The following is a 22,732-nucleotide window of genomic DNA, read 5'->3' on the forward strand; positions in this document are numbered from 1 at the left end:
ACTAATGTCGAGAAAGGGGAGAGACGTGAGCACGTAATTTCCAGGTAACTATATACAGTATTAACCTCGAAGCTTAGCGAGTAATTTAATCTTGGCAAATGCAAATTAACTGCATTTTTGTCGAGATTCATTAGTGTACAAATGCTCTTGGGCATTTCTTTTGCTATTTTTCTCCTGCATTCCGAAAAGCAGACTAATTATAACCAGAATGTATTGGCCTTATAGGCCTAGTCAAAGTAAAAAAAAGTTAGTTTGATATTCATAGATTGAAAAAAGTAAACGCATAATGGCAATCGACTCACTGTCTCCACTGGGTTTTGCTCGACACAATGATCAAAGATTAAATTTTAAATAAAATGTAAGCCTCATGGAGCACTTTTACAATTCGGCGAGATCCAAAGATAACAGTGCTCAAAATATTTCATTGATTGCTGGCTTGATTGTTTGAATGTTCGGGTTTCTAGCTTGGGAAACATTTTTAAAAAATGCTTAGAAATGTCATTCCGCAAATGCAAAAAATCGGGATTTATCTCAGCATCATCAGCATTTGCCCTACGCAGGCTAACGAGGGGTCAATTGCGTTAAGTGGATGGCAGAGCGGTGTCAGTGAGTGCTTAGCCTCCGAGGACCCTGCAATGTGTCTTGCACAGCGGTGAAACGACACCACTGGACCACCTATCCTCTTCACTGCTGCTTCTCAACATGATCTTTCTCAGTGCATTATACTGGTAGGAACCCACTGGTTCCACCAGCCCACAGGGGGTTATTGTGTCCGTCGTCCAGGGAGGGGCTGAGTGGGGAGGGGAGGGTGAGGAAGGGCTGGGTGGGGAGGGTGGGGCTGGGTGGGGAGGGTGGGGAGGGGCTGGGTGGGGAGGGTGGGGCTGGGTGGGGGTGGGAGGGGTGGGGCTGGGTGGGGAGGGGCTGGTCACCCCGTGGTGCCCTTGCTAAAACTCAACGTTTAACCTACTCACGCCGGCTTGTGCCCGCCCTCACAGTCGGGCATATTTGCGGAATACACCACGTCGCCGTTGACCCTGGCCATTGACCGAGCAACCCAACGTTCCTACCAGCTCCCTCCGCAGGACAATGTGTTTATTAATCCTGCTGGTGGGTCCTGTGGTCGGTGCCGTTCACTTACAATCGGAAGAGCTAATAAGTTAAAATCAATAGTTTCAGCCGATCATCGAGGAAGGGTTGATAAAGTGAGTACCACCTTGTTGCGGGTGCAGTGCTCATCACGTAGAGAGACATGTCCCCGCGATGGAAACACGACATGTTCACCCACTGGCTTGAGGCCACCGAGGGGAAGGCATTGCTTGTTTGAGCAGAGAGAAACTCTGACCGGTCTTGACTTTTGCCTTCGTCGAATGCGTAAGCTGGTTAAACATTGCGATATTATGTTAGTGGTTAGCACCGCCACAGGCAGACAGCGGGGCAGCTGACGACTGCAGTAGAAAAGTCCGAGAAATTAATTATTTGTTTAACTAAGTAAATGAATAATCGGGCGAAAGCCGCCACCCACCTGCTGTACAAAAAACAAATGTGCTTTCTCAGCGTAGGTGTCAATAGCATGCGATGCACACGCGATTTAACTGAACTGCCTGCGTACTTTGTACAACTTTTGCAACATGCTTCTGCAAATGCACAATCGTGCAATCTGCGAAAAACACACAATCTTGTGCACGAATTGTGAGCTTAACAAACTGGCATTTGTTGACGACCGAGTGCATCATCGCATGCGGACAAACACGCACAAAGACAAAGATCGCCCGTATAGCCTTAACAGACTGTTGGGGCAAGTGCTGTGAGCGAGCACCTATGAAGGCCGGCACAGCAACACGAGGGGGTGGTTGTGGCCAGCTACCAAGCCCAGCCGCCTTTGTCTCCCTAGTGACGATGTTTCCACGCCGCACCAGGTACTCAATTGAGGCTGAGTTGACCTAGGGGAGGCCCAGGGCCGTGTTCAGATAATCGTCAATGGGTGTTGGCCGCGAGCGGGATTCGAACCCGGCTCGCCAGGTTCGTAGCGCAGCGCGCTGACCGCTACGCCACCGCTCCCCACAGACACACACACAAAGACAAAGATCCCCCGTATAGCCTTAACAGACTGTAGGGGCAAGTGCACAGACGTTGCTGGGTAACACGCTCCCCTGGGGGATGGCTTTACTGGGAAAGTGGAGCGGCGCATTTCGCGATGCGCGCGTGTGGTGGTGTGGTGTGTGTGTATATTTAGCAGTACGTATCACGAGATACAGTCAAATATCTATTTATCGGCGCTGGCCTCCGCGAGACGGCCACACAGGGCAGCTGTGAGCGCCTTCCCGGAATGGAACGTGGCGCGGGGGGGATAGCGAAAGTCGCCTACCACTGCACAACAACCTCAGCGCACCGGCACTCATATCGTGCGTAAAGGGGTCATCCATTTAGTGCGTTACGGGGAAAATCTGTCAATGCTTGACCCCCCTAGCCCCCCCTCTCATCCCTGTACGCACGCGTAATTTTTACACCCCCCCTCCCATCACCACTGAATCATATAGCACGGCCGATGTTTAATCCACGTAGAAACGATCAATGATTCATAATATTAATGTGAACCTCATTTGCCAGTAAAAATGATAATTGGTTTTTTACCCCTTCTATCTGGCAACAAAACTGACACCTTTTTACAAGGAGTCATGTTTGCATAGACCGTAATACCTGCAGTCATAATACAAACAAAAGAACATAACTCTGATAATGTGCACTGTCCTTGAAGTTGATTGGTTCACACCCGAGACAGCTTTCCTTAGAGCCTAGCCTCACATTGGGTTGGACCAGATGACGCCAAAAGGCGTACAACTCAAACACAGTGCAATATCAGAGTATTGAGAGCTCGGGGTAAGCATTTACACTATGAGATCTCTTTTACCAGTGGCAAAATATAGTAGTAGGTTTTTACCCTTTAAAACTCATATAATATTATTATCATTATCAATTATAATATTAATGTGTTTAAGCAAACAGATAGGCCACCGCCGGCTGCATTAAAGAATTACGTTCGCGTGCCTCGGCCACATATTTTGCTGAGCTGTGTGCTAGCTGCAGTCAGGGGCACGGTGGCACACGAGTGACACCTCTCCCCCAGTCCCACTTCTCCCGGTAGTACTGGTTGTCTGACAGCTGAAGAAACTCAACTGTGGCTCATTTGAAGGCCAATATAGACAAATTATTATCAAGGCTTCACCACCACCAGCCCCCCCTCCGTTTCCTATGCGTACGTAAATTGCCAGTAAACTCCCCCATACGCAAGCGTACGCATTTGAGTTAGTTAACCTCTCCCCCCTCCAATGAGTACGTACTCAATGGATGGCCCCTTAGGGCCTCGGACAAACTCTGGGACGGTTCAAGTTAAATTCAGGATAGGGCACGGCGCTGCGGCGGGGGGGGGGGGCACCCATCGTCTGACCCACTCTCAGGGGGCGTGGGAGGCTGCAATCCGGAGACTTGCCGGTTCGATCTCGTGGCAGAACGCTCGCTCGCTCGCCCGTTGGGGCAGCACGAACTTTTGGTCGTGGCTTTGAGCCGACGTTCAAATTGATATATTTTATCTCCCCTGACAGCTACCCATCAGTTTTCCAAGATTCCGTTTGAATTTGTTTCAAGACAAACACATGCTTCCCTAATTTTGATACTAACAAACTCTGACTCGTTGGAAGATAAAGAAACGAAACGAGAGGCAAATGTTACTCCGGTACGCTCAAAATAACAAAGGTGGCAGAGTGATTTTGTTTTCAAACTGAACTCGTAAATTTTCATTAAAATGTACGATTTCAAAAAAGGGGCACCCCCTTTTGTACGCTGCGGGTTCGTATCGAGTCCACTCGTACAAGTGCCAAAGCGTATTTATGAAATGCAGTATCTATACGCAATTACGAAGGGCTTTGCACTTCCTCAAAATGACGGCACAAGTTGTTTTTTGGTTCTGACAAGCTTGCCAAGAACTCATGCCAGACAGGTTGGCAGTGAGAAATCCCTAGTGCTACAATCCATGCCAGCTGGGCTCCCTTCAAAAGCCATCTTATTTATGTAGGAATGGCACCCGGTACTGTACCACTGGTGTCATTTCATTAGACCAACAGACATTACACAGTACTGCATTCGTTTCAATAGCAGGCCAATGCACTGGCTTGAAATCGTACCACTCATGCCATTAATTACATTATACAGTATTTCTGTTAACTTACAATTATATATAAGTATAACATGTAACAATTTCGCAACTCCGATTTAGCACGGTTGTCTGTGTACGGTGAGAAAAAAATTCAACATAAATACATACGCATACAACATGGCAAATATAGTCCTAATTCATATCGACACTATTAAAATACAGGCCTTGGTCTAATCACAGCGTGACAAAGGCCTTCACACGCCATGCTGTTGTGGAGGTATTGTACCATACTTCACCACGCTGGTCCATGCGCAAAGGCGAAGAGTGCATAACAAATTCAGATTGTTCTATCGACATCGGGAATGGAGCTGAGGTTATCAGTGTTCATAGTGCAGTGCCCTACAACGCAGTGCCACTGCTTACCCACCAAACTCGTAACTTTTCCATCATATGGAATTGTGTATGTTGAACTTCTTTCACACCGTACATAGCCAACCGTGCCAATCGGAGGTGCGCAATAGTTTTTCGGAGGAAGACCAAATCTAATACTTTTATCTTCCCAATTTGACATTTTGTTGTTGTTATAAAGTTGGCAGAGATGCAACTTTTTTCCAATACTGCAATCAGGCCGGCAATACTCCTAACATGGCACCTACGCCATTTCTCCTGGTTATAAATAGTACAGTATTGTGGAAATATATACGTCCTGTCTGTCTGCTGTCACTCACAAGACAAAGATCCCCCATAGAGCCTTAACAGTCTGTTGAGGCAAGTGCTGTTATCGAGTAGCACCTACGAAGGCCGACACGGCACACAAGGGGGTGAGTGGCCAGCACCAGGTAAGGCCGCCTTTGTCTGCCAGTGGCGATGTTTACACACCGCACCAGCTTCTCGTCGTTGCTGAGTCGACCTAGAGGAGACCCAGGATCGGTTCATATAATGGCCACTGGTGTTGACCGTCAGCGGCAATCGAACTCGTTACACCAGGTTCGCAGGGCAGCGTGCCAACACTGCCGCTCATCACGAGCACATGTGCGATCGAACGTGAGCAACTGTTAAAGCAGCACTCGTTCTAACTTTTAAACGTTCAACATTTATACCATATCTTGTAAAGCAGCAACCCTAATCAATCAGAGAGTTAAAACCCCATAAAAGTTCACCCACTCGAGCCAAAAAGAGAGCTCATTCTGGCTACGGAGGCAGCTGGCACACAGTGGGAACTATGAGGCTCTTCATTCCCATCAAATCGCAGCGCACATTTAAAATGTCAGAGTTGAGCGTGAACATGTCGCTGCCCCATTTGAAACTGTCTTAAATTCAAAGAAGGCCTCAAGGGGGCCCACCCCCCACCCCCCAAACGCACGCGAGTGCGTGACAAAGAAACAAGAAGTATCTCCCTTGAGCTGCACCGCGTTACTGCGATAGCAGACTCAAATCCAATTAATTTGTTTCGGTAAAAGGTTTTGCGGAACGCCGATCCGCTGCTGCGTCCGAATAAAGCAATGCTCGACAGATAGGCACGCTTCATATCCACTCTCGCGATGCCTGTGGCCCGACATTGATGGCTACTGTGTGGTATTAGGTAGGATCGCTGATAGTCCGATCATATACAATGTTTAAACATCAATACAATGTATACTCTTAGTTCTTTCGGTAAAGTCACGTAGGTAAAAATGAAATTAAAATTAATAAAAATTAAAAATCACGACGTTTCGGAGGCAACACAAGCTTCCGTCTTCAGGTGAAACTGTCTTCAAATCTAGAATCAATACAATGCACAGTACATTCTAAAACATAAGCTGCTTCATACAAATGATCACCTGCTATTTTATTTTAAGGATACCGTTGCCTATTGCCAGTGATCTCTGTACCATTTGTCTTCAACAGAATAAAAGGTACGTCACGTGGAAAAATGCCAATCACTTAACAAAAGAAAGTGTCACGGAGTTGTCTCCGGGCTCTTGTTGAGGAGGGTCCAACAATTTTTGATGTTTGGCCAATTCAATTATAAATGAGTGTTCGCGGTGTGGAAGAGACGACACTCAGCACGGCCGTTTCACCTGCTAAGCCCCACTGGTCTCGCCCATTTAAGCCCCTAAGCTCAACCTTGCTTGACTTTCAGTGCCCAATGTGATGGGGCGTTTTCAGAGTAATTTGGTCCGCAAACTCACGTTACAAAGTCCTCGTGTCGAGATCGGCGCGTTTAAAAAAAACACACATATTGACAATGTTACTATGGTGGATTCCACTGAAAATTTTACGGAATGATTTTTTTTAAAGGGGATAACTGCATAAAATATGCTCCATCGTGAAACTTTCACCGCAAAAAAAACAAAATGCTTTAGTAGCGGCAAATTAATAACACATCGATAGGCGTACTGGTAACGGAACACTGATTTGATTTTCATCAGCACGTGATTATCGAAATCCACGTGCGGATGGCCTGGCATCGTTCCCACTCATCTCCAGGCCAATCCCCGGTGGCTTGGCGCTTAATGAAGTTGAACAGACGACATTCACTTTTTCCATTTCACATCTCCATTGTATTGCGTGGATTCCATTACCACTGACGCACGCGTTCTCTCCACAGAGGTACCTTGCTGAAAAGGTCAGCGCAAATGAATGAGGTCGGCAGCTATGAAGCAATGCAAACTGTGTCCGTGAACTAACGTCAGCTAATTCACCAACTAATGAATAACAAAAAGCACATTCGTCAATAACACTGCCACATGAATGTGCTACGAAGGACCATTTCCCCAAACGGCATCTGTTATATATGTGCGTGTGTGTGTTTTCTATTTGAGGTCACAGTGTTATTGATGAATATCTTGACGTTTTTTGTTGTTGCTATTTGTGCTTGTACACCACCACCCACGCAGCAGCAACTAATCTGTTCCACTACCAAATGAATGACGTGAAACATTAAATCACAACACCACACTACGTCACAGTACGGGTGTATAACTCATGTGCCATGTATCATCTGCAGATAAGATCACATCTTCGGTGACATTCAAAATTTTTGTATCTTTTTTTATTAAAGCGGAGGCTTTTTTTTAAATAATTCCTCATAGGGGGGGGGAGGTGGTTTCAGAATGGAGCAAAACAAACCACACAGATAAACGAGGAATAAAGTCTAAAATAAAACGTCAGAAAAGGCGGCACAAAACTGGCCGAGTTGGGTCAAACACCGCACTTGTACTTTTTTTTAGTCTCTTGTAAGGTAAGCACACATGCCTTTTGTAAATACAAGTTCACGTGCAGCGAGACATTCCGGGTTCAAACAACAAAGTGAGACTCTGAGAGAGGCCTGGCTCTCACGCGCCGTGTTAGCAGCCTACCCCCCCCCCCCCTAATGTTGCCACAGGTCCAGAAACAAGCTCTGTTTGCATTAAACATCTCCATAAAAGGGGCGTAAACTCACCCCTATGCACTTTAACTCTCGCTCTCCAAACCAGAGCCGCATGTGAACCACTGAAACCTGGATTATTATTTTCTCTCGATTGAAAAAAATCCACACAGTTTATAGTATTTATACAGGTCCATGACATAATTCATATTGTTTGAAAAATATATAACCAAACTAAACTTTTTTTTTATTTCACCAGATAAGGCCTACTGAGCTATGTTGCTACTTTTCAGAAGCGACCTGGCCACGAATGATCGCTCAACGAAGTTGCTTATCACGTGGGAATTGAAAGCAGCCCAATACTCTAAACGCACATCGATTTTAAACATGGAGGGAACAACCCAGAGGACCCGGAGAAAATCCACCCATCCACGGGTGAGAGAGACATGCAAAATGAAAATATACAGGCGTCAGGGTCGGGATCGAACCCAGGTACCTCCCGTATAACCAGGCGAGGTAGTTAGCGTCTCGCAGGATACGCGGGGCTCAGAGGGATGATGTCTGGTGGTCAAGGATAATGATGCGGCAACAGCCAAGGGATGGAACTTGTCTGACAAGATCCATCTCGGAGATAGCGCAATGAAGTCAGCTCGTGCCCAGGTGTTGGGTAGATTGTCATATGACATAATCGTTAGGGATAGTGACGGCTTGGGCAGGTCTTCAACTAGCAGTGGCTGATGACGATGATGATGTGTGTTTATAACAACAATTCTGCAAACCTTTAAAGGGAATGTTGTTATGTTTCATTGCTTCATCAAGGAATGTGTGAACCTGTGTACAAGACCGAGTATGCAAACAAGTAGCGTTCAATAAAAAATTTCTTCATCAAAGAAAGTGAGACTCTGAGAGAGGCCTGGCTCTCACGCGGCGTGTTGATTAAGCAAATCTAAACCAATTGAAATAGCATTTTATAATTTGTAATGCGAGGATAAATAACTATGCAACACTTCTTTAGCGGTAGTTATTTGCCTTTTTGAAATTTAGTTCCGGATAATTCTACATTTGGGCTCTGAGCCGCTGTGTAACACTGACATACAGTAACAATGACCTTGGCACTGGTAACATTTAGACGGAGTTTTTTTTTTACATAGCACCGTGTAGCAGGTGGCATGCTTTAGAAATTCCCCGTAAAATTAATAGGCGGGCGATTGGAATTGAACCGAGCTCCTATGATAAGCCAGCTCGCAAACACACACAGTGCTCGGACATGCAACCTGCACCGTTTGACAACTGCGATACACAAAATGGTGCAGGATATGCGCCTACGTGGGTTTTATTTAATTTTTTTCAAGATACTCTTTGGTTCTTTCGGTAAAGTCACGTATAAAGATAAAATAATAAATTAAATAATAGCATACGACGTTTCGATTGCAACACAAGCAATCATCATCAGGTATAAATGAAATAGCAACAAAAATCTAACCAGAAGACTACAGACAGACATATAAACAGACAGATATCATCAAGATACATAGAGAGAGAGTAACACATAGGCACAGAGAGGAGAGAGTAACACATAGGCTCTCTGTGCCTCTCTCTCTATGTATCTTGGTGATGTCTGTCTGTTTATATGTCCGTCTATAGTTTTCTGGTTAGATTTTTGTTGCTATTTCATTTATACCTGATGATGATTGCTTGTGTTGCAATCGAAACGTCGTATGCTATTATTTAATGTATTATTTTATCTTTATACGTGACTTTACCGAAAGAACCAAAGAGTAATTCCTGCAGTCACGAAAGCTCCAATTTAAGATTTTTTTTCAAGATATTTCAAATTTATATATATTTTTAACTGGGTACATTCAACGTTCAGCTGAAGGTAACATATCACGCCAAGGTTTACCCAGTTTCATGACCAGAACTTTTTGGACCTTGTTGGTATCCAACTGAAATTAAGTGTACCGTTTGAACAAAACCTGATACTGACCCGTTGTTGATGGAGTTAAGTTATTTTTCCCCCACCAACGTTCCTGCCAAAGAATATTCTGTAATCAAGCTTCTGTTAGGTTTCCAAGACGAGTGGGTTTATTACAGAATTAAGCAATTTTGGCAGTAGTCATTTTCTCAAAATATACAGTTAAATCACAATGTTTTGAATAAAAACAGAAAAAATGTTTATGTGTACCTAATATCCTTTGGGGAAAAAAAATCAACTAGCATAATTGCCACTTCTATCATTCAGAAAGGTTGTTTTTAATGCATAAATAACGGTGTGTTGTGCCTGAACTACTGCTGCATAACAGTCCCCCTTTTCACGCGTGATAAGCCACTTCGCCGAGCTATAATTCGTGATGGCCACGTCGATTCTGAAAAATAAGTCACGAGTTCCGTGGGCTTTACCAGATACAATTTAAAAAAAGTCGTTTCGTTTTAAGGGGGGGGGGGGAGTTTAATGATGTGTTTACCTTTCCTATACTTAGTTTTTGTATTGTTTGTTGTAACTTCCTGACCTGTCCATACTGAACATCTGTGAAAAGGAGCTTTACAGCGCATCGGATTCCTCCATTATAAATAATGAGTCTGATTCTTAACGCAAGGCGATTATAAAACACAACTCTAGTCCACATGGGTTCCGCCAGGCACCCTCTCTCATCCTCCCGTTTCATGGTTTACCTTTAAACAAGAACATAGCAAGAGCGTGCCACACGCATGCAGCTCTGGCACGGTCAACGATTAGCATTCATCACGTGATATGACTCAAACTATTGTAACAACGATGAGCCGATGCATTCACGTGGCACCCCAAGTCTCTTTAATTAAAATTCTAATTAGAATTACTACAATTAACTTTAGTTTTTATTCAACAAAATCAATTAGGGTATGACTCAGTGACACGCGGTGCTTAACTCATACGGGTAAAAAAGCGCGAAAGCAATATTCGGGTAATTTATATGGGAGCCTCTGTATACATAGACTGCAGCATCACACAATGGGTTATGCAAAAAAACAGTTAATCGGGATAATATTTTTTTAAATCATGTAAATCTTATCAGCCTCCCGAAAGTATATAAAGTTCCATCTCCAACTTATCCACTCTACCGCTCTCGCATCTCTGTGGTGTGAACTAAGGCCATTACCCAAAGCGCTGCTTTACTATTTTGTATTTCATTAAAGACAACGTCACTGAAGAACGTGTTGCATTTTTTGATGGTACTTGCGCTTGTGCACCACATAGCCAACATGGCGACAGCAGCAGCAGTATCACCAAAATGATTTCCCTAAAATGTAGAAATCCGTGGGCCAAGATTTGCCGAATTCAATCCATATTTGAAGTTTTCGTGACTGCAGGAATCCATACTCTTTGGTTCTTTCGGTAAAGTCACGTAGGTATAAAATTAAATAAATTAATCAGTCCTGATGACGGGCGCTTGTGTTGCGCCCGAAACGTCGTGATTAATTCATTTTATACCTACGTGACTTTATCCAAAGAACCAAAGAGTATTTGCCCAATTGTGTGGCGCGTGTATGTGAACGCGCGGTGAAAGGTGGCACGGCGATGCACACGCTGCGCTCCAACCCTGGCGACCAGAGTTCAATTCCCCACCCCTTGATGGCAGCAGCCGCCACGAGGTAGAAACGGTCACAAGCAAGTACCGGGAACGATTCGTGCACCATAGCGCCGGGGAGACAAAGGCGGTCGGGCGTGGTGCTCGGCACGTCACCTCTCGTGCGGCCTGCCAGCCTCGGCGAGTGTTTAATAGATCAATTTAACACGTAGGCTTTCGCGACCAATATTATTCATAATCAACGTTTTTGGGTTTAGATCGCGTTATTTATAAATGTGTCGTAACCCTCCACCACCCGACACGGCCAATCAGTAAAAAAGTGTCACGTTGACAAAAGACAAATAGTTCACTGCTTTAGCCCACGAACTGCCCGATGATGCTGGATGCAATTACCAGCGAAATGTCGTACTCAAATTGTAAATGTTGTGGTTTCACGCTTCAACACACCGGTGAGCTAAAGCAGTGAACTATTTGTCTTTTGTCAACGTGACACTTTTTTACTGATTGGCCGTGTCGGGTGGTGGAGGATTACGACACATTTATAAATAACGCGATCTAAACCCAAAAACGTTGATTATGTTTAATAGATGTACCAGAAAACCGCGGCTGTCTAGGGTAGTAATGCCAAATGTTGTTCAAGAACAACAAAGTCAATTAATTGTTCCTCTAAGCAATGGCTCAAATACAATGTCCCAGAAAGTATATATCGAGGAAAATCTGAAACAGCTCCACTTTCTATTCTATATGAATACCGTACAACACGTACATAATTTCTATGTATTAAAACTAAACATTTCTGGAAGCGAAACGTCGGACATCATGTCGAAACAACACACGGCACAACCAGAAACCCCATGGGAGAGGCTCTGCAGAACCGCGACAGGCATGCTGTAAATTCACCTACCTGCCTTATTAAAGTCACTGCACTAAGGGAACAAGGCTTTCATCTGAGATGGGAGCCCAGGATTTCAAAATGCGACTTGAACGAAGCCGGCTCAGTAATGTGCAATAGATCTCTGAATCACCCAGCCAACTCCGATTTACCCATTGTTATTATTGTGTACCATCCACACATGGTCTCCCAGGTGGAGTAACCATTAAAGCTGTGCACAATATTTAGATGTAAAAAGTCACATCTTATCGTTTTCGAGTCGCCATTGTGGTGCGTATCCAAACACATCTGGTGAATGTTACTACTTAATTTTGTCAGTCAATGCCCTCTAATTGAAAGCCACACAACTCTTGCTTTCACTGAAAAAAAATATATATCCTGAAGTGGTTCTTTTTAAGCTCCAGTTACACGAGGTTACAACATTCAAACACCGTGGCGTGGTTTTCATGGCACAGATGTTACGTGGACGGGTCAAGCAGGTCAAGCATTTAATAACCACAAAATTAAAGCGCAAAAACACTTGATATTTTTGGGTACTAATCCAAGTTAATTAGCCTCGGAAAAGCCACAACAATTAAAAGCCAATTGGTGCTTGTGTATTGTGGCCCTTCATTGCCTATTTAAGGGACCGTCACAGAAACGACCCCTCTCTTTGTGCCGATATGTGTCCTCTCTCTGGGTGTCCTTGTGATGTCTGTCTGCTTGTATGTCTGTCTATAGTTTTCTAGTTAGATTTTTTGTTGCAATTTCTTTTATGCCTGATGATGATTGCTTGTGTTGCAATCGAAACGTCGTAATATGCTTTTATTTTAATTTATTATTTTATCTTTAGACGTGACTTAACCGAAACAACCAAAGAATAATTCCTGCAGTCACGAAAGCTCCATAATTAAGAATTAAATAAAGTGCAGCACAGCTGTTTATGGCAATTAAGAATGTCTGCGTCCCGTGGAACACGTGTGTACACGCGCACAAAGCGCAGCACGTGTGCCCACATGCACGCTAAAATAATCTCGATCCTCAATGCCAAGCGGCTCTATTCATGCGGGCAGCGAGCGTGAAGTGCATTGGCGCGACACGTGGGACGAGTTTAACAATCATCGGGCGCGTGCGGCGGCGCGGAACGGGTTCGTTTGTATTTGAACGGGGAGGGGTAAATTGGTAAATGGGGAAAGACAAAACGTGGTAGGTCACGTGGACTGGAGTTCGGGAAACTCTGCGATACGGCGTGGTCCAGATATCTTACGACCCTCCCCCCACCCGCCCCAATTAATTAACCCCTATATTTCTTTAGATGGTAAATAATTTAAAAGACAAATGAAGCAAGGGTACGTAAGTACAACTTTACTTTGTTTCATCAAACCCGATGTAGTTATTAACATAAACAAACACATTTTAACGAATGAGCACCAAAGGGGTGCAAGGCTGCAGTAAAGTTTAAGAACCGCCGCTCAAGACACAGGGCCACCTTTTATATTTACCTGCTGAACCCAAATCTACAAACGCTTGACGTGTACTCACGCCAAATTGTGACCGCAAGGGATGACGGTAACGAAAAAAAATCAAGTATAAGAATGCGTCGACAATTAAACGATTGCCTTAAACAATAACCATTGTTCTGCACACACACACGCGCGCGCACACACACAATGGTTGCAAGTCCACATTGCCAAAAATACTCCCAAGGTGTATAATCTTTAAAGAGACGAGTCGAGTATTAAGCCCCGTCGTGGGAGCTCACAGTATGTTGCCAATGCAGGCTGAAAGTCATGCGCGACATGTTGTGCGTGTGTATCCGAGTTGCTGGAACCAAGGGGTCTGCAACCGAAACAACAAAAAATTAACCCGTAAAAACAAAGTTTTTCACTCTAAATCCTTTATATGCGTGGCATCGGTTTTATTTTATTATTCATTTCTGTTTTTCTTGAGTAAGAGTTTCATTTTTATCACATTGGTATTTTAAATTAAATATGAATTTTTTTTTTTTCTAAAATGTGGAAAAATTTTAAAAAAAATTTTCACGAAAATAAATTGTCACGCACAACGAGTCTGTGTGCAAAATGTCAGCTCGATTGGATCACGGGAAGTGGGTTAAAAAACGAGCGAAAGATTTGCACGGTCCTAAGCAAGCAAGCGAACTTAATATAAAGGATTTAAAAATATATTCGCCTGTGGAGGACGCGGGGATCGATCCCGCGACCTTTGGCATGGGAAGCGAGGGCGCTACCAATAGCGCTACTCCACCACGGCCTGTGGAGGGGTTACGCTCTGGGCTCTTACACTCTGACGTTCAGCCAAAGCCATGAATGCGTTCTATTTTAATATATGTAAAATATGTTTTTTTATGCCTAAAAAGTGTAAAATTTAGGGAATTTTTTTTCACGAACAATTATTGTCTGGCACAACGAGTCTGTGTGGAAAATGTCAGCTCGATTGGATCACGGGAAGTGGGTTAAAAAACGACCGAAAGATTTGCACGGTCCTAAGCAAGCAAGCAAGCACGCAAGCACGCGGACTTAAAATAAAGGATTTAAAAAGAGCCATTTTCCTAGATGTCGGAGAACAAAAAAATATCTCGGTGAACAACGTCAAACCATACGTTTTTTAACCCGCGTTTTAAGAACAGCACACACACCCAAAACGATTTGTAATGACGCATTACACATCAATGTAATGACGCATTACAAATCATTGTAATGCCGCAGTACAAATCATTGTTGGCTTTTTTGGACGTTCACCGCTTATCGAAAATAATCACGAGGCGTGTGCTCTTTACTTTGCCAATGATATTGTCGGAAGCCGCCAAGCGAGACCCTTAAAGAGCCTTGGGTTCATGTCACCAACCCAGTGATGTAATTTCACGAGTTGAATGCCCGGTAGGATTTCTCAAATTAGCTTGATCAAAAATCGAAATCTCCTTCAATCCATTGATTGCCAAAGTTCAGTGGTCCACAAACACTGCTGTTGGATTCCTGATTCGGAGCTGCAAAAGGCACCCCACAGATTATACCAATCCCCGAGACCTGGCCTTCCATACAAATGTGCATCACCTGCTTAAGCCCCCATTGTCTTCAATATCCTCCGTGGCCTCACTCCGACTTGGCTGAGCTCATCTACGACGATTGTACCCCCCCCCCTATCGCTGACCAGCTGACACGGAGCACTGTACAGTAAATGTCCATGGCGATGCAAGTTGTACTCTCTTGTTTTGCGCCACTGGTCTAAAACTATCATTCCTTACCCACACGTACGATATGCTCAGCTACGAAGCAATTTCTAAACACTCTAATCACATATTAAAACTAACAATTTTTTTTTATTTTAGCAGGTAAGGCCCACTGAACTATATAGAGCTCTTTTTTCAGACGCGACCGGCTATCACAAATGACAGCTCATGTGGAAATTTATAGCAGCCAGATACTCTAAACGCGTGATGTTGATTCTAAACGTGGAGAGGAAAAACCGGAGGACCCGGAGAAAAATCCACGCGACCACGGGGTGAGAAAGACACGCAAACTCCAAATATACAGAAGACATGCAAACTCTAAATATACAGCAGGCGTCAGAGTCGGGATCGAACCCACGACCTCCTGTATACCTGTAAACCAGGCGAGGAAGTTAACATCTCACCACCACAGCGCCCCACCTACTACCTAAGTCAAATGATCATTGAGAGCGTGCTCGTCTCGTGATGGACATTCTACGACCTTATAGTGAGGGTGAGTCTATCCATAGGACAACCACCGTCCACCTCCCCACTGCGTGGTTCTGATTGTATTGAGGGATGTTCAATGAGTGGATCACCACCCGGGGTTTGACCTTGTAACTTTACCAGTTGCGAGCAGCTTGCTCAACAGCAGAGCCACCTGGCCGACAAAAACATCGTCTGTCTATTTTTTTAAACCTTATTTGCACGTTGGTAGATCCACTTACATAAGTAATAGCTTGATAATAGCTATAGCAATAAAAACAACGAATTACCTCTCCACGATGGTGCTCAGGAACCCAATTGCTTACCACTTGCACCAGCAAAGTGTCATCTCTCACAGTGTCGAGGACAACTTTAGTCTCACTGTCGATATCGTACTTAATCATCCAACTCGCTTATTAAATGCAAGCTCAAGCTCAAGATATCTTCTCTGACATACTCGTGCATCTGTTAAAGGCCCCTTAACAGATCTGTTAATTTGTTTACATATTCCGTATCACTATTATTCGTGCATTTGCTTTAAATTTCTTAAGCATCATTTTAATACTTTGTAATTAAGAACAAGAAAACTGCACGTAGTGACTTTACCGAATGAACCAAAGAGGATGGATTCCTGCAGTCACGAAAGCTTCAAATCAAGAACTGCATTTAGTTAGTTATTTTTAAACCTGACGTTTTAACAAATAATCGCCACAATCGTTGTTGGACGTTCCCATTTTACTACATAGCCCCGTAAAAAACCCAGAAGACCATCGCATGAAGCTTACACTTTGTGAGGTGAAAGACACCACGGGAACTGTCTCTTGTGTACGTGCGTGCCTTTTGTTCATCACGTGGGGAGGTGGTTTCTCAAAAAGGTTTCGGTGGAGAACTTCACGCTTGCCGCAGCACACGCGTGCAGCAACATAACCATGGACTCTTCCGTGGTATTTAATTGTAAGATCTGTCCACAGCAATGAGAGCAAACGGGGAGCCCAAACACGGAAAGGCCTCTATCCCAGTTGTTCTTAACCTGGAGTGCACGCATCCCCTGGGGGGTGCGAGACATGTCCAGATTTTTTTTTAGAAGGCAAATAATCGAAAACACAAATGAAGGACGGGCACGTAAATACAACTACTTTTCATCTTCTTGGTTTTTTCGGTAAAGTCACGTAGAAGGGAAGTAATAAAAGAATAAAAATAAAACATTTTATTACTTCCCTTCTACGTGACTTTACCGAAAAACCAAGAAGATGAATCCCTGCAGTCACGAAAGCTTTAAATCGAAAAATACAACTACTTTGTTTCATCAAACCCTCTGTATTAACACGCTACTTTTTTTGTTTTACGATTGAGAACCAAGGGGGTGCAGGCTGCAGTCAAAGTTAAGGACCACTGCTCTAGAGCAATCGGCAAACGGAGCAATAGCAACACCGGCAACCCATGCATCTCCAACTGAGAAAACAGTGCAGACTGAGAAAGAGGCTTGATTTACAGCACACGTCTGTGTGCGTGTGTCCAGTAGTAGTTTAACGGTTGGTGCGCTACGCTACGAACCTAGCGACCCGAGTTCGATTCCCGCTCGCGGTCAACACCAGTGACGATTATCTGAACCAGTCATGGGCCTCCCCTAGGTCGACTCAGCCTCAACTGAGTACCTGGTGCGGTGCGTAAAAACATCGCCACTGGAGAGACAAAGGCGGCCGGGCGTGGTGCTGGCCACCCATCTCCTCGTGTGCCGTTCTGGCCTTCATAGGTGCTCGCTAACAGCACTTGCCCCAACAGCCTGTTAAGGCTATACAGGGGGACCTTTGTCCCAGTCCAATGTACCTGATCAGCGAATCAACCTGCCGTGACCTTGCTTGCCACACGTGTAGATGCGAGATCGGGGTGCACCGATTAAGGGTTTCCAACGATCTGCACCTCCCCTCTGGCGATTCTATGAATTGTCACGTGCCACGGTCATGGTCTCGATTCAAGTATGGATTCCCTTTCATAACGATGGATTAAATGTAAAAGTGGCCGCTGCATTTGGTTGGCTACGTACGGCGCGGTGAGAAATAACTTCAACATACATTGGGATCCTTGGATGAAATTCGCATTATAAATATGAATTATTATTATTACATGAACCCCTGAGAGTACATACAATAGAAACAAATTGTAAAGTACAATAATACATTCTCACAGATACATTTGGAGGTCATTGCCAGGAGATGGAATTGAACTAGCGACATCTGGATCGTAAGTTCGATGAGCTATTTGACCGTTAACACTGCTGCATCTCCCTTCCGTCTTCGATTAAAACATATGTGTACATGTGTGCGTTTTATTGATCTAGATATTTCTGTATGTGCGGCATAACGGTAACCGTTTTGAGCGCTCTTTGCATTAGGTTACCGGTAAATGCAAAAATTAACGAATTTAGCAAACGTGGTATCTAATAATGCATTAGCCTGCACTGCGTCCATATTATTGTCATAATGTTATTAAGAGGCTCACTAGAATTAAAGTAAATATTTGAACTATGATCGTCATATAAAGTGATTTATGACTTCATTATACTCTATGACTGATACTTTTGGCTCAATTACGTATTTATTATACATTTTTTTTAGTTTTCAAATATCGTATTAATAAGATATTACTCTTTCTCAAATTAGTTTTTTCCCCCAATGCTTTACAGTTATTACTAATGTAGTGATGTATTAGTAAAAGCATTTTCGGATTATTTTTCAATAGGCTTGGATTATAACGTAGTGTTATGAACCTGCCGACACGAGTTCAATTCCCACTCATGGTCAAATAACAGTGGCAAATCTTTAAACCGGTCCTGGGCCTCCCCTAGGTCAACTCAGTCTTAAATGAGTACCTGGTGCAATTTATAAATATCAGCACTGGCGCCGGCCTTCATATGTGCTCGCAAATAGCACTTGCCCCAATAGTCTAATTAAGGCTACATGGGGATGTATCTTTGTATTCCTGTTATTAATTATTTAGATGTTATTTTGATTCCTGCAATCAATAATCAAAACACAATTTCTTGTTTAAGTACTACAATGATCCTATGACCTCTCATTGATTACTCCTATTAAGAATGCTATTATGGGTGTGTGATGGTGAGTTTTCGTTAATGGTACTAATCATACAACGCGTGCTTGTGTGTCGCACTATTATGCTGATACTGTGTGGGTTTTGAAATACTTTTTTGGAACAGAAGAATTAATGTGACATCGTTCCGTAATTTTGAGGCATTTCAGGCGTGTAAAACATGTTGTGAACCAGCCTCAGAGCTGTGTTTCACCAGTTAACCACACTTCTCTGATGACGTCCTCAGTAATGATGAATATATATACAGTGTGTATATCATCTGGTCCATAACGTGTGCAGTTTACTCCTTAAAGTGTGACATCTGCTGGAAATTTCTCTTTAAAAGACAAAAGATGTCCGATTCCTAGGCCTATATGGATGTTTTTTTTTTGCCCTTCTCGATATCTGCATTACATTCTTCCAATAACTTTAATATCCTATCTCGATCATGAGTCTGGGTTCCCATCTCTCACCCGAACAGCTGCCACGTGATAATGAATTGCTGCTTTGTTGCTCCGATTGTTGCTAGCTGATGGCTTCAATAATCCGTGCTGTGTCTCCAATGTGTGTGTTTAAGCTACGTTAATATCAAGTGTTTGAGTGAATTTGTCAAAGTATTAAGAAGTCCCTGGGCATTTTCTTCATCAAGTATTGTTGTTGTCTGAGTGTGCGTAACATTAAAGATATATATACATTATCACGTGTGTATTATATTACTGTGTCATAATAAATGTCTATTTTAAGTTATGAATGTGAATATGTATCAATGCTACGAGTTTGTTGTCCATCCCCCGCACCTATGATTTGTGCGATTGGCTACGTACGGTGTGAAAGAAGTTCAACATACAGTGGATACCTAAAATAGGTTTATGCATTGTTAAACTATGTGTGTGTGTGTTTGCACTGCACTCGAATAAATTTAAATATGCATGCCGCTAATAAAAAAAAAGCCAAAGTGGGCTCCAACTCGAGCGAGTGTGGGAAGTTATCATCTCCTGCTTACAGATCCTAAGTCAATTGCGAGCTAACTCGACAGATAACAAATGCCTTGATGACAAAAGAGGTTTTGTTGGGGGGGGGGGCTAGATTGTGTAAATATAAATGTGTCGTTAAACCCGTCACCACCCGACACAGCCAATTATCACGGTTTGTCACGTAAACCAAACACGCTAATTCGTTACGAGTACAGCACACCGGCTGTGTTGGAGAATAAACCCACAGCATTTACAATTCGAGTACGACGTTTCACCAGTGATTGCAAGTGGCATCATCAGGCGACGGCCAAATTTGTGGCGGGTTTAATGACACATTTATATTGATGCGATCTGACCCAAAAACCCCCGCTTATGGCTACTATATTAGTCGCGAAAGCCTTCGTGTTATGCTTGCTTTGTTATATATGTGCTAGTGCACTATACCGCCGACGCAGAATCGCCGAATAGCACACTATATTGTTGTATTTTAATAGGTGTGTGGGTGTGAATTCCGTATGTGAGCAGTTAAGCATGCGAATTACGCGGTATATGTAATGCACGCGTTCACGTTCTCATGACAGGCATTGTGTACGACTACATAATACAGTGGCAGTGTGTCGGACTAGAAAGCGTATGTATATTTAGGTCAGTCAATGCACCCGTGCTTTGCATTTCCATTGATCCGCGTTCAATAATTGTCCGATGTATATACAAAAGCCCCCCTCTCCACTGATATGGTGTCATGTTTCTGCCAACCGTTTAACACGACGTGGTTATCTCTGCTCACTGGATCGGTAAGCAGACAGATGACAGCGAACGATGATGATGATGATATGCACACAAGTGCTGTATCAACGTACTCTTCTTAATAGCAGGCGCATGTTGTAGTAGAGTCAAGGGCTGAACGATTTGGGGGAAATATCGAATTGCCATTTTTTTCTGACAGATATTGCGATTGAGATTTGATTTGCGATTAAATTTGTTTAAGTCAAGCTTCAGTTCAATATTCACTGTGTAATAGATTTAAAACATGTGATGGAGCATTACCACATGATACCATCACATATGAACTGCTCTATATATTCTAATGCATGGATGAAAACTTAAAAGGTATGAATTGCTTCCAACATGTATTTATTATAAGGTTTTAATTTAAATGGAACAATCAAGCGTAGAACAATTGTTAAGTTAAATAAAGTTATAATAATACAAAATAGAAAATTCCAATAACAAAGTAATAGGACTTTTAAAATCGCAAAAATCGCAGCCTTTTGCGATTTCTAATCGCATTGTTTCAAATTGCGCGTTTCGATTTGAAATCGATTAATCGTTCGACCCCAGACTATAGTCTACTCCAACCGTCAACATAATGTGGAGTGAGCAAGAGTGTTTTACAGAGTTCACGTGGAGCGGTGGACACACAAGCGCAGTATAGGTCGGGACGCATCTTAATCGATATCGTGGCGAGCATTGACCACACTTGCCAAGCATAGATCCAACCACCTTGGGCACCCCCCCCCCCACCTTCTAAGCACCTGTGTGTAATCATGTACAGCAACATGCGTACATAGCCCCCCCCTCCCACCTCCCCATAGACCCCCCACGATAGCGTTGCCCCCCACCCCTCCCAACTTGGTTGAGTTATCATCTGTAGGCAGGTCGCTTCTTGCAAGAAGAAGCGAATAGCTCAGTGAGCTTTACCTGTTAAGATAAAAAAAATAGTTTCGTGCACTTTTAAAAAAGTGGTGTGTTTACCTTTCCTAGACTTTTCACCCCACTCGTGCTTTTTGAACTGTTTGCTGTTGTAACGCCTTGACCCGTCCCTACCGGACATCTGTGAGAAAGAGCTTTATAGCTCATCGGATTTCTCCTGCAGTGTAAACACACACACACAGTAGTCTGATTGGGATCTTTCCAGCAGACTATACAACACGAATGATGCTGCTACCAGAGTCCACATGGCAAGTGTGTCTACACGTGTGGCAGCCCCCCCCCCACCACCACCAACCTGCCCCCCCCCCCACCACCAACCTGCCCCCCCCACCAACCTGCCCCCCCCACCAACCTGCCCCCCCCACCAACCTGCCCCCCCCCCACCAACCTGCCCCCCCCCCACCAACCTGCCCCCCCCCACCAACCTGCCCCCCCCACCAACCTGCCCCCCCCCCACCAACCTGCCCCCCCCCCCCACCAACCTGCCCCCCCCACCAACCTGCCCCCCCCACCAACCTGCCCCCCACCAACCTGCCCCCCCCACCAACCTGCCCCCCCCCACCAACCTGCCCCCCCCCACCAACCTGCCCCCCCCCCCAACTCACACGTGCTCTGTCCCCGCCGGGAGCTGCTGCATGAGCTTCATCACTGAGAGCGGCAGCCCCGCGGCAGCAGCAGCAGCGCAGTCCGCGTGCGCGTCCCTGCAGCGGCACGACTCGGGGCACGCGTGCACCACCCCCACCACCCCCACCACCCCCATCGTCAGCACCATCACCAGCAGCACCACCAGCAGCACCAGCAGCACCGGCACCGGCACCATCGTCCAACGCACACCGCGGCGCTGGCCGCAGTCTCCCCGCGCTCTCCTCGCCATGGCGAGCGGGGAGGATGAGTAGAGGGAGGATGGAGGGATGGAGGGAGGGAGGGAGACACCTCTACCCGAGCGGAGGATGACGAAGACGAAGAAGAGGCGGCGGCGGCGGGGGCCGAAGATGAAACTTCACACTTGACAGCCCGCAGGAGTTTGCGCAACTTTTCTCACGGCCGGACGGGCCGAGGGCGCTCTTCAGCCGGCATTGGAGGAGGAGGAGTGGGTGGCTGTATCGGGGCTACTGCCGCTACTGCTGTTGCTGCTGCTGCTGTGGCTGTCTTGTCTGCCTATGCAAGTGCCGATGAGTCCGGCGGCGGCGATTTCTCCGTTTGACGATTTGTTGTTGTTGTTGTGTCCCGGCCAACTCGCACTCACGACTTCCCGAGCTCGCTGCGCGAATCCTTACCCCCCCACCCCACCCACTCACACAAGAAGCCAC

The 22,732-nt window shown here is 44.7% G+C and overlaps 1 long non-coding RNA gene across 1 annotated transcript in view; it reads right to left on the reverse strand.

Annotated features, from left to right (window-relative positions):
• LOC133355603 (uncharacterized) overlaps positions 1-22,159 on the reverse strand; it is a 36,725-nt gene extending 14,566 nt beyond the window's left edge. Inside the window, exon 1 of the long non-coding RNA XR_009756705.1 lies at positions 22,028-22,159. This is a non-coding gene — a long non-coding RNA (uncharacterized LOC133355603). The remainder of the gene's footprint in view (positions 1-22,027) is intronic.
• Between the last annotated feature and the right edge of the window lie 573 nt (positions 22,160-22,732).

Source organism: Lethenteron reissneri, chromosome 51 (assembly GCF_015708825.2).
Source record: "Lethenteron reissneri isolate LAM-NWPU_2019-01 chromosome 51, ASM1570882v1, whole genome shotgun sequence".
In the NCBI taxonomy this organism is placed as follows: Eukaryota; Metazoa; Chordata; class Hyperoartia; order Petromyzontiformes; family Petromyzontidae; genus Lethenteron; species Lethenteron reissneri.